We start from the raw sequence: 18,009 nt of genomic DNA, 5'->3' as shown, positions 1-18,009 counted from the left end.
AACACTTCAATCAGCTTCCCCAACGAACCCAGTTTCATGCCATGCCTGTATTTTGATGGGAAACAAGTAAACATCAACAGATCTGAGCGCGTGCACGCACACACACACACACACAGACACACACACACACACACACACACACACACACACACACACACACACATGCGCTCAGAGGGGGCCATGTTTGTGGGAAGCGGCCGGTTTGAAAACAATGTACGTTCCATTTGTTTCTGAGTCCCGGCGCAGAGACAGACATGACTGCGGTTCGTTTCAAAGAGTCGCAGCGTCTTTGAGCTGTTCAGAGTTTTTCCACAGCAATCAGAGATGAAATTAAAGGCTGAACGAGGAGAAAAGGCATCTGGAGGAGGACGACGGGCTGTTTGTTCAGACTGCAGCTGAAGGGAAACCTTTTAGAGGTAAACGTCCAACAAAACCCAACTTTATGTAAAAGAAATATAAAAAACTAATCATAAACATTAGTTTACCGCTACACCAACACTATTTAGCAAAAGCATGCTAAAGCTTTAACTTAAGTTCAAATTATATCTGCCACTTTAATTTTGATATTATAATTTACATGTTATTTTGTTCCTGGGGTTAAGATTAGGGTTTTAAATGGACAGTAATGTGTGTTTTCCAGGCACCTGGAACCATTTTATAGCAAAATCAAGTAACAATGTTGTCTTCAATTGTTATAAAAATGCAACATATAGGCTAATAGAATAGAAGTACTTTATTCATCCCAGCAGGAAAATTACTTGTTAGCTAAAGAGCTAATAATGTTGTATTTTAACAATATTAAAGATGTGAGGTTGGCTAAATCTGTTTATTTATTCTTCTGTTAGTGAAGACGTTGCCTCTCCAGACATTTATTGGTGTATCAGTTACGCCGCTCCTGGCAGTTGGTGGTTGCCATAGCAACCCATAACTGACAGCCCCTCCCCTTTTTTTCTGTTGCCGTCAGCAACAGTCATATAATATTGGTTTTATTTACAAATATTATATTCTATCTAGACAAATTTAACCATGTACAGTGTTTCGCGTGTAATTCTGCCAAGCTTTGTGAATGTTTTTAACTGTTATCATTATTAATATTGTGCTTATTAACTGTTTAATTTTAAAACTGCTAACTGCCATCAACTGCTCATTGGGAGATATTGCTTTGTAGTTTGTTTATTGCTACTGTTTTAATGTTCAATAAATAAGGAGTAAAATCTGCTGGACTGATGTTAACTTGATTTCCTCTTTTGTTAGAATAAATACAGCAAACCTGAGTCTGTGGTGAAGTTAACCTATATATATATCTATATCTATAGATATATAGATATAGATATATAGATATATATATCAAATATGCCTCAAAAGTGATGTTAAATACTTCCTGACTTAACATCTTGAAATTGGGCCTCTGCTTCTTTAAGAACTCCTGCTCTTTCTGGAGGCGGAGCTTCATCACAACATGGCTCCTCTATTAACCCTTTAACAACATTGAAGGGTTAATAGAGGGGCAGTTTAACAGAGGAAACTGCGGCTCTGAGGAGGAAGGTAAGTTGAAGCTAAATGTTTTCAAAGTTAGCTAAAGTGCTAAGGATTTTCTCCACTGTTAGCGCATTAGAGGAAATGTGCCATCCAGTGGATTCTTGTTTGTTTTTCAGTTGAATTGTGCAGTAAATACGCTACATTAAAGATGGAAATAACTGTTCCTGCTCTATTTTCTGCATCAGAAACATCTGGCTTTTTATCAGCAGTAGATACATTTTTATAGACCCACTTGAGAGATCATTAAAGACGGTCGTATTTTCTTGTATGTCTCCTGTTTTAGACTTGAAACATCTCAGTGTTTCATCATTGTAGCCCCCAGAGTTTAAACCCAGCATTTCTGTAGCTGCAGCGCTGCAGAGACGAGACGCCAGCATGATTCGTCACTCTTAAGGTGCCTTCAGACATGCTGCTTTTAACAGGCGCCAACTCGTTGCCGACCAGATCCAGTGGCCCGTTTCCAGTTTCCTTTGAGCCTCCGCGCATCCCTATGAATGATGTGACATAATGCGGAGAGTTTGGAGACGACCTGAAACACATTTGATGCGCAGGAAGCGGCTTGCCAAGAGTCCCACCAACAAGAAGCTGAGAAAACAAGAAAACAGACACGGCTGAGTAGGACTAATGGCACAGCACAAGTATCACTGGAATCTGGGAACCTTTTCTGTTCCATTTTCATTTTCGTATTCATGCAATTATTTAAAAAAAAGAGTTCAATCATATTTAGTCTGAAGGCTTTAGGAAACAGGACAAGATAGAAATCGCTCTTTTACTTTCTGAAAAAAAGATGAATCCAAAAAGCCCAAACTTTGTGGGGAAAACGTTTCTGCTTCTCTAGTCTGCAAAATTTAAATTTACATTTTGTTTGTAAATTGTTACAAATTTACTTTAGTCTCAAGTGCTTCTAAAAATACCAAAGGGCTTAACAAAACCTCCAGGGTGTTGTTTGGCTATAATTCAATGCTTTTTGTTATCTGGAAAGTGAGTCGTTTCAAAAACCTCCCAATAATTGAATCATTCAACGGGCGCTGCGCCGTTACCAAGCAACCCCAGCAGAGTTTTGCCCGTCACCTAGCAACCCCAGCAGAGTTCCACCCATCACCTAGCAACCATTGGAGATCTAGCAGGTCTTTTAGTTTCATTTTTGAACATTTTAGTACTTCCATTTAAGCCTCAACTGCTTAAAAAACATCCAGCCATATGTTGAGTCACACTTGACAGGCACTGTAGCGTTACCTAGCAACAGCAGTGAAGACCAACCCCGTTACCCAGCAACCCACGCTGAGTTCCATCACGTTTGGTCAGCTGGTTTTACCGCTGTATACGCTGTGCAATGGCTGCTGGACAAGACAAGTGTTTTGTTGTAGACTTCTCATCCAGAAACCACTTACTGCAGTTTTATGAAATTGTGCACAAGTAGAGTTGTGCATCTGTTTTCTTGTGTGAGTGTAAACGTGAGTTGGGGGGCGTGGCTAGCAGCTTATTTGGATTTAAAGTGACAAGGCGTCTAAAAACAGCTAATATTGAAAAGAGCTCAGTATAGGAAGAACTGACCAGTTTAACATTTAATCAACTAAGAATGATTTTGTGCAAAAATGGTGTGAGCATTTTTGTGTAGCACATAGAACTATCTTAACGTGATTCGCTCCATTTAAGCATAAATGGCCAAGGCAGAATATAAAATATTAAAGAAGAGTTGATGGTTTCCAAAGTTAGAGCTGAATCAGCATGTTGTGTAGCTGTTTTGTGTTTGTTTCTTTATTATTTCCATTTAAATTATTCATTATTTCCGTTCACTGTTGTCCAGTATTGTCATTAGGTCGTTCTTTTTCTTGAGTTTCTAAAATTATTTCTTGTGTTCTCTAATCTGTTCATTTCATCCAAAAAATTTTGGTGCAAGGTTCTTGTCTTTGGACGGCATCTTCTTTGAGTCAAACTTCATTACCGTTGGGTGTTCCAGCAAGACAATGATGCCAAACACATCAAAACTGGTTCTGTGATGGATAAAGCAGGATAATATTACAGCTTTAATGAAAGTTCATGGGCTATCCCCAAAAAAAGTCATACTTGTGCCACTGGCCAACTAATTTAAAGGAGCTTTTCTGGTGAAAAAGAAGCCAAAACTGAGCAAAACCCCAACATTTTTGGCCTACATAAGTGAAGTTGTACTTCCAGGATTGAGGGTCATCCTGAAATACTTGCCTGCATTAGAAAGCATGTGGCTCTATTGAAGACAGAAAGATGACGATGAAAGCTTTGTGTCCTCTGAAGTGTTATTTTTAAAATAGCCGTCTGTCTGTCAACAGACCAAACTCCAGCAAACAAATCTTCTAATGTCTCAAAATCTCACAAAGAAATGACAGATTATTCTTCAAACAGAATTTTTAATTCCCATCTCATAATAAGAAGGGGAAAAAAACAAAAATATCTCCTGCTTGCCATCCAGACACAGACCTCTTGTGGTCAGTGTTTCTAACAGGGATGGACGTTCTTGACATCTTCGTCGATGCTTTCTAAGGAATGGGGAAGAAATTACACCCTTAAAAGAGATGGAAATCCATTTGTGGTTATGCTATGATTGACTCATCAAATGGTCTACTGCGAGACAAATTGTACTAGGATTTGGAAATGTTCAAAAGATCAGTAAAACATGGTTTCAGCTACCTCCCAGAAGTGCCAGATCCTCGTTTCTTTGCTTTCATGTGTAGATGAAAGCAGGACTTCCAGCCAACATGTATATTCCCACTTTAAAGGTTTCCATTTTAGCTGCAGGAAACTTTTATTTTCTAACAGCGAACACAAAGCCTCTTTATTTGCGTGGCTGAACAGCTAGAAGAGCATGTTGGGAGAATAACTTCAAACGTCTGGTCGCACTGGAACTAAAACAGAACGGTGATGGGACACGTTTGTACATGTTAGGCACTGGATTGGAGAGAAATAAACAACCAAGATTTGTCATGCTAGCTAACAGCGTTAGAGTAAACAAGAGAAACTAATCCAGAAAATATGGATTCCATGTAGGAATAGCACAGAGTCCGAAACACATGGCGTTGGGAAATCTTGACCAGAAGATGTACAGAACTAAATTAAAGAGTTCATCACCCAGATTTCAGACCTGATCACTAGTTTTGTATTGACTGAACCTGTGTGTTGACTCTAGATCATTCCTCTAGCCCATTTGGATCTATGCAGCAATTTGATGGGAATGTCATGAGTGAGGCAGGAAGTGAGACACGATGGGAAAGTAAAATGCATCTGCTTTGAGGGAAAATACTTACTAAAATATTTTACTTTAAATACAAAATTACTTACCCATATAGGAGTTTAAACAACTATCTTGTTCCAGCAGGTTTGACTTTTTTCCACAACGGACATCATGTTCAGGCACAAGGTGGCTCATTAGTGTACCAGGCCACCTTGGACTAACGGGTCAATGACCTGAAGAAAGCCTGCGGCGTTTTGTTGAAGAGTCGGCCAGAGCTACCAATGGATCACCACCTGGTAATGAGGTGGATATAGTGGTAGGGGAGGCAGCATGTGGTTGTGGTTGACATGTTTCCTTAATGGTGCATGGAGGGTTGGGGCGACACCTGTGGAGTGGCAGACAGATGTGGCTGTTACAAACCTTAAGGCATAATGATAGACAGTATTCAAGGATTGAAGACGTTTGGATGACGCATTCATATATAACATCTCCATAGTCTAGCAGTGATATCGAGGTTCTTCTAGGATCCATTGATAAAACTCAATCTTCATTCTGTGTTCATAACAAATTTACTATGTGCTTTTTAAAAAGAAAGCTCTTTATCCAAAATACAACCAAGGTATTGATAATTAGTGACAAACTCAATTTGTACACCTAGAGAAGTGGTAAGCAATATCTCTGATAGTCTTCAAGAGTGCAAGAAATCCACTGGTTTCGTCTTATTCAGAGCCAACTTCAGAGTATGCAAACAAGTTTGACCTACATTGAAGGTTAAACTTGTAAAGAGAGTTTTTCTTTACAGCAAACTGTAAAGAGAAGAAGTAAAGGAGTAGATTACTAAGTCATCTGAGTAAAAATGATAAGTATTTAACAAATCATCACACAAATTATTTATGTAAATAGAAAATAAAAGTGGACAGAGAACTAAGCCCTGTGGTACTCCATTTGTAATTGCAAGAAGAGAAGTGGAGCCAACCAAATGAACTCTCCGGGTTCTACTTGACAAATAGACTTCAAAGTTTCTTATAACTATTGAAGGATCACACCTCAATTGTTGGAAAGGACTCCCCGACTCTTACATTTCAAACTGATTAGGTGCAAAAAGGCTTTCATTTTGACTGTGGAACGGCAAATCTGCAAACTGCTGATGGGGTCATGGGAGTGTGATTGTTTAGTCCACATGTGTTTGTTGGTCTGGAGAAGGCTTAGTGTCCCCCGAGGCGTTTTGTTGGGGTTGCCAGGAATGCTTTTAGGGGCTATCTGGTCCTTGTGTAACCAAAGCAACAGCTTCCCACATTCTCCACACAAAGTCAAGCTTGTTTCCAATAAGGTTATCTTCTTAGATGGTGTCTAAAAGTGTAGTAATGAAGAGGAGGGTGTCTTGTGTAACTTTAAGGCCTCATTTCCTTTCTTCTTCACAGATTTTGTGGTTAACCCTAACCCCTAACCCTGCAGGTGGGAGTTGAACTTGGCTTATGCTTGGTGCATGTAAATAGACGAACGTAATCAGACCAACAACATTTGAAGCATTTTCACTCTGTGGCTAGTCCCTGCTGTAGCCTATATCCTTCTAGACTGTAGGGGGCAGTGTAAAACACCTATGGCAAGGGTACACCATGTGTTTATAGGTAAAAAAAAAAACCCACAACTGTTAGTGGCAACATGCCGCCGGAGGTCAGTGTGTTTTGATATTTTGGTCTTTATGAGCCGAATCATTACGTTGTCTGTTTTTGCAAACCGCAGTAGCGAAAAGTTGGTCCCCACAAACACCAGGCAGTTGGTGAAATGACGTAATTCAATCAGTCACTTGAACCCAATGTTTTTCACAATTTTTGCAACAAAAAAATTTGCATTAAACTCATAATTACACATTAACTTGAACAAATGTGTGGATCTGCTAATTTAGCGTGAATCCTCGCGAGAGCAGAAAAACTGGAGGAACTTTGAAAATTGTTGGGTCAAAAAGAAAAGCCCTTGGATTATCAGTTTGTCTATGTTCCAACCTTGGCCTATATCAGGGGTGTCAAACTCCAGTCCTCAAGGGCCGGTGTCCTGCAGTTTTTAGATGTGCCACAGGTACAAAACACTGGAATGAAATGACTTAATTGCCTCCTCCTTGTGTAGATCAGTTCTCCAGAGCCTTGCTAATGACCTAATTATTCTGTTCAGGTGTGGTGCAGCAGAGGCACATCTAAAAGTTGCAGGACACCGGCCCTCGAGGACTGGAGTTTGACACCCCTGGCCTATATGGTCTGGATCAAAACTGGAAGAGCAAGATTATAGATAAAATAAGCTTCCTTCTCAAGGTGGAGAAAAAGTAGCCCATGACATTGATTCCAGTCAAGTCAAACACATTTCACAGCATTGTGACTAGGCAGATTACTAGTCTGTTTAGTAATCTAGTAACTAAAGATGAGTTTTGTTTGACCCAAATTTTCTGCGCTGTAAAACCTGCTTCTTATTTAGGTGGCTGATGACACCAATCTAAATTAAACTCGGCACTAAATCACTGACGAAAACACTGCACTCATATCCATATGATAGAGTAAAACTTTCCTGAACTGAATCAATCCTGACGTTGGCTGGAGAACAGTCGCAACATGGTGAAATGAAAGCAGGAACAGTTGGAAACAAAAGGCATCACCAACACACGGGAACGGTCACGAAGAGGTCAGAGACATGATCACACGACTGTTGATTCCACAGATGTGAATGATTAAGGGATAAGACATCAGTGAGTCATGTTGGGATCATAAATTAACATGAACTAGATAAGTCGGAAAATTTGTTTTTAAAATTTTTTCCCCTTTAGCGGCGAATTTAACGTTCCTACTCTGCTTACCGACTTTCGGTTTCCAGTTACCTCAAAGATTGAGCTCCCCCCCGTTCACTTTTCACTTTCCCCGCCGCTGTTCTCATACTTCCATCTCACCATCTTTCATCCAGATCCCACATTGTTGATGAATTCAATCAAAACCTCGTTTGTCACTGCCTGACTGGAGCTCTCTGGGGGTCAAAGCATCCAGAGCGGCAACGCGTGCCAAAAGCGGGCCTCGGCATCTTTTTGGTGCGTCCTGAGAAAACCCTTCGTCACAGAGCTGAAACGTCAACTTTTCAAGGAGACGCAGAAGTAAACAAGGTTGTTTCTGAGTAGTTGTGATATAACACACTTTCCATCGCTGCCTCCGGTGACTTGGATTCCCCAGCGTGACTCAGAAGGACAGCCAAAGGTTTGCAGATGCTAAACAACACAATATGCAGTTATATAACCATTTACGAAATTTGAGTCAGCAAATATCAACATAGTATGAATTTATATTGGGAAAGAAGTCAGCAGATTGTATTCATTAAGCCATGGGAGAATATATATGATTATTTACATTCTGCAGCTTTGTTTTACTGCACATGTCTAAAGGTTTCTGAAGGCGGCTTATTTCTATCCAAATGGAGATTTCTGAACTTAATTTCTTTTTATCTGGTTCTTTAGATTCAATTTGAATAAATCCTTCCATCACTGAACTGGAATCTACACAGCAGACATAAACATGAAGCAAATAGGAAGCTAACTAATTACAAATTTATTTTTTTTTTGTTAAAGATTATTGCTGTAGGTAATTTCAGCAAAAATTATTGTTTTTTTAGTAGAGTTTATGAATTTGCAGTCAGTCTCTTGCATTAAGCAGAGTGATTTTAGTTTGCAGAATGAGTTAGAAGCTAAGCTAATCAGAGCAGTACCATATTAACTATTAGCGTGCTAAGCGTTAGCGGTTGCCATAGCTACCTGGATCATTCTAGAATCAAACGTTTCACAGGATGTAACTTTTTCAGCACAGTATTATTTTCCACCATCAGATCTAGCATATCTCTCACCTGAAACAGCTCAACTAATAAATGACTTATGGTGACTCAGAATGCTGGTATGCAATTTGGCCAAAAGGACAAGAGTTGAGTAGCTGCAAGCTGAAACTTTAAAAAGTTGCTAGTTTGACAACAAGCAGCTCCAGTTTGACTCTCAAACGCTTAGCTTCGTTTTCAACTGATTTTAGCTTGTTTCTGAGTAACGAATGTGTTTTATTTTGAGTAGTTAGCTGTTCTCACAGGTTAGCCTGTTAGCTTCTTTTTGTGGTGGTTAGCTTGGCTCTGAGTAACTGTGAGGTTGACATTGTGAAGCAGTTAGTGCGACACTGACTAACAGTTATGCCTCATTGAGAAGTAGCCAGGGCAAAGTATGTTGTATCTATGTAAACAAACAATAATTGATGGTGTTGAGCATTTGTTTGTTTATGTACGGAACACCAAGAAGGCCAAAGAAATTATATCTCTTAAGTTATTTTGCTCATAACTTAAAGCATATGTAAATGAGCCACGGATGACAGCAGATTGTTTTCATCCAATCACTGTATTTCCTAGATGAAAACAAACAAATAACAACCAACAAGTCAAAATACTCCAGGAAGTGACATAAATAAAACAAAACTGTCAAATTTAAGAAAAATAAAAACTATAGAACACAGTACACTTGTTCTATTTGTAGTTATTTAAAAGGTTGTATTGGCCTTTATTTGATAGTTAATTGACAGGAAAGTGGGTAATGAGAGAAGGGGAAGACATGCAGCAAAGGTTAGCAGGCCGGGAATTGAACCTGCGACGGCCGCGTTGAGGACTAAGGCCTCCATATGTGGGAAGTGATGTGCTTAACCCCTGCGCCACCACAGCCCACCCGTAGTTATGTAGTTAAGCATACAAATACACTTACTTTGTACATTTCCAAGTAAGATCTGATAAAAGGCTAATATAAACCCAGAGTTAAACCTGAAGTTACCTCACTGAGCCCCAAAGCCTGCTACACAAAACAGGCCCGAAACCAAGGACACAACCCAGAATTAAACACTTTTCTCATCATCTTCTCCAAATGAAAAACTGCTGCTGCGCAGAGAGCTTCAGCATTGTTTCAGAGCGCGTACGGATCCAGGCCTTGTGACGATGTGATTTAGGAGACACAGAGGAGAGAAGAGAAGTCGATTCAGGTGTTTTTAATTACCACTGCTGAGGAAAAAAAGCAACAAAAAGAAAAATGAAACAAAGAGGATTAAAGATGAAAAAAAATCAATCCCTTGCAGAGAAGATTTTTCTGGTTTTGTATTTTTCAAATTATCATCCTGTGGTTTGCTTGTGGGTGCATGTGCACATGTGAGTATTTAATTTTTGGAAGTGGATTCTGCATAATACAATTTGTGCTTAAGTGACAAAGGGCCAGCTGTGTGTGCGTCTGACTCTGGCCATGTGTGTGAATACATTTGTGCCACCGTTTGGGGAAAAGAAACATGAGAAAGTCAAACCTGGGTATGTGTGTGTCGATATCTGTGTGTAACAGATGGATTAGGGATGTTGAGTTTGTGTTAGAAATCTCATAGCTCTGCTAAGAGATGTTTTATCACACTCACACTCTGCTATGATATTTAGCAAAGACGACCCACATCCCATACAGACACAACACACACACACACACACCAATGCCAGATTTGAAAATCAGAAGTTATGAGGTGCTAAAAGCCCTTTAACTTCATTTTTACTTTATTCCTCAATTCCGTTTTGGACCTGGAACAAAAGCTGCTAAAGCTGCTGAGCTTTGTTAAAACAAGAAATTTGAGACTTAGTTTAAAGATGTTACAGCAAAACCAGCAACTATTTTTTAATTTAGTTTGTTCATAAAGCGCCAATTCACATGTTGACTGTAGTCACTTTATAAAAAAACTAATTTCTGTCCAATCACACATCCGTTCCAATTAATCCAATCAGTGCATTAAGTCAACTTATTATTTAAATTAGTTTCAAAAGTTTTGTATTTAAGGAGACCAATCAGATTGCTTCGAGTCAGTGACTATGTTTAGCTTTGTTTCCATCCAATTAACAGATGAATTTCAAACTAACTTTAGAAATGCTGCAAAAATTTTATGAAAAAAAAAGAAAAACAAGAATAGTGTGAATATTGTTCACACATTTCATTAAAATCAGACTTAAATCATCAGATTTGTATGAGATATGGCAGAATTATGACGCATGTCTCATGTCAATGACATAAAAGTCTGACGTTATCAATCAGTAAATTATCAGATATCTGATTTAGCAACATATATGAAAGAGGGACAAATTGTATTTTATTAAGGGGGGCTGAACATATTGTAACTGGATCATTCAGACTGTAATAAAAAAGTCAGATATAGGCTGAAAATTTGGGCTTCCCTGCTTGGTAATTATTATTTCATTTCAGTAAATCTAAGGTTGTTTCCACACCTGAAGTTCTGGTAGATTTGGTTTCATTTGGGAACAAAATTGCAACATTTGCTACATGTTCTGCTGGTGCGGTTCGCTTTCGTACTGCATTGTGTCAAATGGTCCAAACCCTTTGAAAAACCTGTTCCCCTCCTCGCCTGTGGGGGTGCTGCACCAAGAACCACTGAAGGATTCGATACAAAAACTTCTGGAGGAGACATGAACGCAATTTCCTTCTTTGCGAAATGCAAACAAAACTGGAGTGGAATCAGATTTTAGCGGTTGTAAAATTACTGTTTTGTAGTTTGTAAAAAACCAAAAGTGATTTCTCAAGCTAGCGCTAGCCTAGCACGTTTATCTTAGTTGTATTACCCAGAATGCCCTGCGCCATAGTCCACTTCCTTCTTCTGGAACAGCCTCCAGTTCACTTGGCGTTCACATGTAAATTCAAACCACACCAGAGTTCACTTTAAGCGAACTGAAACTGAGATTTGTAGGCGGACCAGACTTTGCAATTGTGGTGGGAAGACGACAAGTGTCTCTTCAGAGGTTTTCATGTTGTTTCCTTCAGTGGTTCTTGGTGTAGCGCCCCCAAAGGTGAGGAGGGGGAACAGATTTTTCAAAAGGTTTGGATCATTTCACATAGTGCAGTGAAAGAGAACCACAGCAGCTGAAAATGTAACAAATATTGAATTTTGTTCCCAAATCTACCAGAGCTTCAGGTGTGAAAACCCAAAGAACCGAATGCTCTTCGCAAACGAACCAGAGTTTGAGTAAAAGTGATTTGATGTAAAATATGACAATAAAGACGTACTTTTAAAATTGTAACTAAAGTTTTTTAGACTGCAGAATGAGTAGCAAGCAGTTGGCAAAACTTAGCACATCACCACGAATGGAAATTGTTTACTTTTCACTGTTAGGTGTAAGTTATTGTTGTGCATCCTGATACAGAACAATAACAGATTCATGTGCAGAATTTAACAAACGCGTGTGCTCTCCTCTTCATACCTCTGTCTGGTTCATAATGACAAACCGGCAGACAAAGCAGACATGGTTAGCAACAATCACCGGGTTTACCGACACAACAACGTCCAAAACAAACTGAGGTCATCCTATAGGACAAATATTACTCTCTATGATAACAAAGGAGGGCCCACGTCCATCCGCTGACGCATGCAGTCATTTCATTAACAGATGTGTGTAGACATCAGCGTTGTTGGATTTAATGATACAACGATGACAATACAGATCATAAATCATAAAACACAGGAACAACAACGAGCAGCAGCAGATTTCACATTCACACCAAGCCAAGTCAACGAGTTGGAGCAGCAAAAACAAAACTTTAAAATAAATCACAGTTTCTGTTGGATTGCCCTTTCGATAATTGTTATAAACTTTTCTGTAGGTTTGTTTTGTAAACTACAAGCCAAAAGGTGTCAATAAGAAACCTCAAAAATTGTCTGATTTGGATCACAGACCAGTTTATTGGTGCATCACTGGTTGAATATACAATAATGAAAAAAGATTTTAAAACGTATGCAGTCCTGATTAAGATCCATTAACATCTTTTGAATTTTGTTTTAAGGAAACCCATCAAATTTACATAAACAGTGTTTGTTTTTCCTTAAACGCTTTAGTTGTAGTAATGAGTTATCTTATAACTGCCATATGCTGATGATACCCAGGTTTGCCTCTCATTTTAGATACATGATCTTCCTTCATTTATAGCTTTTCTGCTGAGGTTGACAACTTTGTCCTCCATTGAGGACAAAAATATTTTGAAATTAAAAGGGGAAAAGATCAAATTTGAAACAATTAAAAACATCAAATCTAAAAAGTAGTTTTGAACCTTTTTCAGTTTTAAATCTTTTTATTTCCAGTAATAAAATTGTTTTGCAGTTTCAAATACAGTTTTTGTTTGCAATTATTAATTTTAGTGTCAAAAACATTTTGAACAAAATTTAGCTCCCTAATCTTCTACATTTAAACGGTGTCCTTCAGTCCCGTAACAGTTTTCTTGCAGTTTTAAAAGCTGCCTCATGAAAAAAACTTAGTGGAGAAATTAACTTGTTACAGTAATTCTGTAACAAAATATACCCCACTGAATATAAAAACATCTAAAAACAATTTAAACAACTGTACATTAATAAATCTGGGAGTCTTCTAAATGCTCAGTGTTGTTTTGTGTGTTTACTGCACAGCTTTACAGTAGTAAACAACTTTACTCGTTGTTTCTACTCTCAAATGCTTCAGTTCTGCTTTGTGCTTTGGGGATTTTCAGAGGGATTATGTTTTGCTAATACAGAATTTTATGAATTCAGTAAATGACAGATGTTGGCGGCCATTCAGCTTCCTCATGGTGGAAACGGCGGTCACCTCAAATTACCTTCTGCTTCAACCATGCAGCTCTCTGGGCTTCTTTGTGGCTGGTGTTGATGGATCGTGTTCTGATTTCACCCGATCCAAACCCGCACTGCTCCCTTCGGTGTACTGCAGGGCTAATACCTGGAATCCAACACACATCTGTAACGGCGGACTCTCTGCTTGTCCGGGAGCGGACCAGACCACAAATCCATCTTTGAAATTTTCACTGGTTCGATTTCAGATGATCTTTGCTGAACATCGTTGACCCTGATGAAACATACGGCTAGGGAAACGTCATTTGTAGATCCTATAAGAATTACATATCCCGTTATTCTAATCAGTAATCTTATTAAGATTAGATTAGATTATATAATGCCTGCTTTCATGCAATTTACACCTAATTTTGACCATTCTATCTGAATACTGCAGCTGAAAGATTGACTCAAAGAACAACGTAATGTTTATGTTAAATTTTTGTCTCAGTTTCCAGTTCATAGCTAACAAAGTGTCACTTGATCTGGTTTTATACTTCTATAATCCGGTTTGACGTGTTCTGCCAGTTTTTGTTGTCACAAGTAGCCTCTAATCTCTGACATAAACAAGAAAAATCAGATGTGGGGTACCTCAAGTCTGTGTCCTCGAGCCATGTTTATTCAAAAGCTACATGATCCCACAAACTCAGATTATGAAGTACCACAAACTCTAAGCTGATGACATACAACTTAATATATGTGTATCACCATGTGACCACAGTCCATTACTATCACTGATCCATTCTGTCCATTCTGGGTCAACTCAATACAAAATGTGCAGCTGGTTCCACCAGAGCTCTCACAGCTTCACAGAGTTAATAAAAACTGTTGAATCCATAGTCCTTAACATACGTGTGTAAAATACTCGTCGGCTTTGAAGCAATGATGACGATTTGTAGCCTATTTTTAACCGAGGAAAAAAACTTTCTGGCCCACCATGACAGCTGTCTTACAAGTTTCCGTCACCTCATTTTCTGACTAGCTATCCGTCAGATTCAACAGGCTATCTCGTTTGTATGGCCAACATGTCCAAAATCCATGTTGAATATTCACAATTTTTAGATCGTAGCAGTCCAGACGCCTTTCCAATCGGACGAGATCACCCTTAACACACGGCAGGAATATCTCCTAAGATTATCTTTAGAGCCATCATGATAATCTCTGCGTCCTTAAGATTTTTGGAAGGGGAAAATCTTCCCATGCAAACCAGGATTTACCTGTTAAAATGGCTGACGAGAGTAAGCTTTGATTTAAAAACCATGTGACTTTTGATTGAGAGCCGAGTTCCGTCAACACCAATCACTTGAAATGGTCCAATCCATTAATTTAGATTAGAACATCCCCAGTCTTTGTCTTCCAGTGCAGTTTGGGGTTTGAACAGATGCCTTAATGGGAGCGGTTTTCTGAACTCCAAAATAAACCCAGTCAAGATCTGAACTTGTCAACAGGTCAGTGGGAGTTTTAAAGCTTAATTCCTGGAAGAAAGGCACAACTCAGGCATATTGGTTCACCAGTCCTCCAAGGTTTCTCCTTTTGTCAACAAGCAAGCGGCCAACCAAAGCACTAGGGAGGAAATTACAATCGGCAATCAGCTGTGAAATCTTGATGCCTTATCTCCAGCAGTAATTATTATCAAAATCTTGTCTCGTGGACAAATCAAAGTGGCAGTTAGGAAGCAGCGTCCAACAACTAGTCAACGCGTTAAAGTTTATGTTTCCTGACCTGGAGATATGGGGCTCTCTGGGTTCCCTTAACAGCTAATATAGCAATATAGTGTTTCAGGATATAGCCTGATCCAAAAACCACCTCTTTTCTGCTTCCTTTCCAGATATTTTTGTCCTTCTTGGTTTCCAGTGAAGACAACGTGCACAAAAGATGTCTGTTTCCAGGTCAGAGTGAGAAGGCAGAGGAAATTACCACCAGCCACCAAACGCATCACAGTGAAACTTCGCCTGTGGGGGATGAAGAAGTAAAAAAAAAATAAAAATTCACAAAATGTTGGTCAAACTTGTGGCTGAACGCAGGTGGTTTACAGAAGAAATACTTTTTCTACCCTCAATGTAAATCTGAGCTTCGTCACAGCAAGAATCACCGGATTTAATTCCAGGATGTAGCTTCGTTCAAAACCACAGCATCTGGCTGAGGATTCCCTTTGACCTCTGGCTTGGCTAATACCTGGAAAGGGACGCGGCTCGGTTCCCTGCCTGTCTGGACACATCTCTTGTGGGATCCTGAAGGCCGACGCTGATGTTTTTGGGCAGATGCCTTCTGCTGCAGATATCTAATACTGTGTCTTTCTCTGTTTAAACTTCCACTTCAATGCTTTTCGTGCCAGAGCCTGCCACAAAATTACAAGTATTCAGTAGGAGGGCCTGCGAGGCAGAACGGAGCCGCGGAAAAACATGACCTAACAACAGAAAAATACACTGGAGCTTATTTTTATGGAACCCAACCAGAAAACCTTTAAGATCGTCAAATAAATTAACAAACCTCTGGTCTCAGCTTATATTATCCAACACATCCTAACAAGTTGGAAGATTCAAATTTCAATTGATTTTCTCTTTTGAAGCTCCACAAATATATAGCTACTACTGTATAAATCTTTGAATTAATTAGATTTTATGTTTTCTGAAATCATTTCACTCTTTTATGGGCTGATTTTTCAGTTACCAAAATTTTTTTTAGCTAATTGCCATCTCTCTCTACAACAGGAACAACTTTCTCTCAAATCAAAAGTACATAAATATATAAAAGCTATGAAAATTCGGGAATCTTTTAGCACTACTTTATTTTTATTGTACAAAATGTATAGTATTTTTATGCAAATTTTCTAAAGTAGCAAGCTGCTTCAAAATTATTGGTATTAAAGTTCTTGAAACTCACCAATCATCAATTTTTTACTGCCTGTGAAAATGCAATTAGGACACACAATGGTGGCAAACGCTAACTGAAAAACTAGCTGTGCTAACCACAAAGTGCTAATCATAAACTTTAGTTCCGCTAATGCTAAAGCAAATGCTAACAATAAGTTGCTAAATTCAACCATGTCCGTCCAACATGACAGATCATGTGCAACGTGAGTCCATTTGCTCAATAAAGTTTCTTGGACAACAGTAGAGAATGTGAGGAGAGGAATTGGAACTGCTGCGCACATTTCAAAATAAAAGCATAAACGTCTAACTACTTGAAGAATTCTTGGAGTCAATAATTAAACGTTCAACACATATGTTGAACTTTATTCAACTGAAAGTTTACAAAACTAGTAAATTAGCACTTTAGCATTTTTCCAGAAAGTTTCATTTGGGGCACACATGTGGAAGTCAAGGCCCTCGGGCCAAATCCGGCCTGCTAGAAGTTTTCATGTGGCCCTCTGGACTCTAGAAATAAAATCTTCACAACTGTGGTTGTGTTTTTAAATATTATTTCATTAGTCAAATCGGTAGTTTTATCTCTACTGTGCTAAGTTACATTAAGGTAAAAAGGTGTTTAACATTATTTAATTTCAGGAAGTTCCCATCAGACTCAGATATAACTGTTTATTAATATTTTAACAGTTTATTAACGGGTAATTTTATCAACACATTCGGCCACAACTGACCCTTTACAGACCCTTTTAACTTTTGATTCTGGCCTAAAGCAGATTGAGTTTGACACCCTGATTTAGGAGAAGCTAAGTTCGCTAAATGTTAGCAAAGTTAGCAAAATGCTAAAGGTGGATAAGCAGAAGTGTGCCTACCGATATATTTAGACATACTGGTAAATAGTATGAAATTTAACAAAATAGAGAAATTGAAGTACTACTTTCACATGATTACAACAGAAGAAAACTTTTTGTAAAACTTAATAAAAATTGAGTTTTCTATCAGTCACAACTTTACATAAATGTACAGTGGTGAGAAAACAAACCAAACCGCCGTTGTCAAATTGTTTCCTTTTTAATAAAAAAATTTGGACATACAAATATTTAAGGTAATTTTTTTCAGTTCTGAGAATTTGCTAAACATTAAAAAATTTGAGTAATAAATTCCCTACTTAAAATGGTTGTAATCACACAGGTGAATTATATCAGGTGCACACGATGAAATCATCATTTCTGAAACTTTGAACGGGTTTTTCCCTGAATGTAGGCGCTTATAAAAAAATAAAACAAAAAAGACAGGAGAACTGTTGATCAAGACCAGTTTAAAGGACATCAGGCATGTTTGGCTCCTTTCAAGGGAAATAATACAAAAACACAGACTAAACGTTCACAACTTATTCTCTGGTCTTGATGGACAAGCTGCTAAAAAAGAATTATGAGATTTTTAACTAGATTAGACATTTTTGATAAGGTCAGCGGATTAAACGGACTCAATTGGTAAAGAGCCCAAATCTAATACATCCACATATGTCAGTTCAGAAACTGGATTCAGTCCAGATTTCTAATGGATGAGTTTAAAAATATCTGGTAAGAACATCCTGCTCCGCTAACCTCTTTCTCTTTTTAGAGGACTTGCAGCTTGTTCTCTGTTATCAAACGCTCTCAGTTCCTCCACGTGTTTCAGATCTGCTGTGCTGGTTCTCGGCGCGTATCGCAGGCTGAGATCTCCGTTC

The 18,009-nt window shown here is 38.6% G+C and overlaps 1 long non-coding RNA gene across 1 annotated transcript; it reads left to right on the top strand.

Annotated features, from left to right (window-relative positions):
* The first annotated feature begins 247 nt into the window (after positions 1-247).
* Positions 248-17,323, top strand: LOC111610803. Its single transcript, XR_002753783.1, has 3 exons — positions 248-416; positions 1,422-1,545; positions 15,245-17,323. It is a non-coding gene; the product is annotated as an uncharacterized LOC111610803 (long non-coding RNA).
* The last annotated feature ends 686 nt before the right edge of the window (positions 17,324-18,009 follow it).

This window comes from Xiphophorus maculatus, chromosome 14 (assembly GCF_002775205.1).
Source record: "Xiphophorus maculatus strain JP 163 A chromosome 14, X_maculatus-5.0-male, whole genome shotgun sequence".
Taxonomy (NCBI): Eukaryota; Metazoa; Chordata; class Actinopteri; order Cyprinodontiformes; family Poeciliidae; genus Xiphophorus; species Xiphophorus maculatus.
The sequence above is the reverse complement of the archived record's forward strand: the minus strand, read 5'-3'. Positions and strand labels throughout refer to the sequence as shown.